Here is a 690-nt window from a genome sequence, read left to right on the forward strand (position 1 = left end):
GAGGAGAAAAGGGGGAGAAAGGAGAGGAAAAAGGGGAAAGGGAGAGGAAAGGAGAAGGAAAAAAAGAAGGGAAACAAAAGGATGAAGGAAAAGGGAACAATCCCAGATCCCAGGGGCCAATCCCAGATCCCAGGGGCCATTCCCAGCTCCCAGATGCCAATCCCAGTTTCCCACTGCCATTCCCAGCTCCCAGCCACCAATCCCAGATCCCAGACACCAATCCCAGATCCCAATCCCTGATTCCAGCTCCCAATCCCAGCTCCCAGCCCATTCCCAGCTCCCAGCTGCCAATCCCAGCTCCCAGCTACCAATCCCAGTTCCCAACTCCCAATCCCAGTTCCCGGGTGCCATTCCCAGTTCCCATTCCCATTCCCCTGGAATTCCCAGCACCTTCTGTGCCCCGGAGAAGGCGTGGTAGAAGCAGGACACGTATGTCATGATGGCCTTCTCGTCCGGACGCAGCGTCCCCACGATGTCTGATGGAAACGGGAATGTTCAGCGGGAATTCTGGGAATTCCCACAATTCCCAGGGCGGGACACCCCCCCCCCCCAGGTGGCTCAGGGGGGATTTTCCCGGTTTTCCCTGAGTTTTGGGACGTCCCGAAAGACAAAAGGGGCCTCGGTTGGAGCCTCCCGGGAGCTCCGGCCCCGGATCCCGCAGGGAATTCCCAGGGATTGCACAGGGATTTC

The 690-nt window shown here is 58.3% G+C and overlaps 1 protein-coding gene across 1 annotated transcript in view; it reads right to left on the bottom strand.

The window, feature by feature from the left end:
* LOC113961567 (alpha-actinin-4) overlaps positions 1-690 on the bottom strand; it is a 15,056-nt gene that overhangs the window by 9,334 nt on the left and 5,032 nt on the right. The gene's annotated exons all lie outside the window — the stretch shown is intronic.

The sequence above is a fragment of the Neopelma chrysocephalum genome, unplaced genomic scaffold (assembly GCF_003984885.1).
Source record: "Neopelma chrysocephalum unplaced genomic scaffold, ASM398488v2 Primary Assembly neopelma1_97278, whole genome shotgun sequence".
Classification (NCBI taxonomy): domain Eukaryota; kingdom Metazoa; phylum Chordata; class Aves; order Passeriformes; family Pipridae; genus Neopelma; species Neopelma chrysocephalum.